Raw genomic sequence first — 210 nt, 5'->3', positions numbered from 1 at the left:
GCCGGTTTCTCGAAGCGGGACCCGCGTCTCCGGCGGAGCTGCCGCCCGGAGTCCCTAGTGCGCCAGGAGCCTCGCTCTGTTCTGATTCGTATGGGCTCCGCCGAGTTCCGCTTGCGTCAGGCGCCTTCGCCCCTATAGCTGGGCGGCCAGTCGCGCACGGGCGAGTTCATCTCCAAGTCACTTTTTGGTAAACGCCCCGCACAGCAGGCA

General features: G+C 66.2%; 1 protein-coding gene across 1 annotated transcript in view; it reads right to left on the bottom strand.

Moving 5' to 3' along the window:
- FOXL2 (forkhead box L2) overlaps positions 1–210 on the bottom strand; it is a 10,184-nt gene that overhangs the window by 8,277 nt on the left and 1,697 nt on the right. The gene's annotated exons all lie outside the window — the stretch shown is intronic.

This window comes from Myotis brandtii, unplaced genomic scaffold (genome assembly GCF_000412655.1).
Source record: "Myotis brandtii unplaced genomic scaffold, ASM41265v1 scaffold18, whole genome shotgun sequence".
Lineage (NCBI taxonomy): Eukaryota > Metazoa > Chordata > Mammalia > Chiroptera > Vespertilionidae > Myotis > Myotis brandtii.
This window is presented reverse-complemented; position numbering and strand designations above follow the sequence as displayed.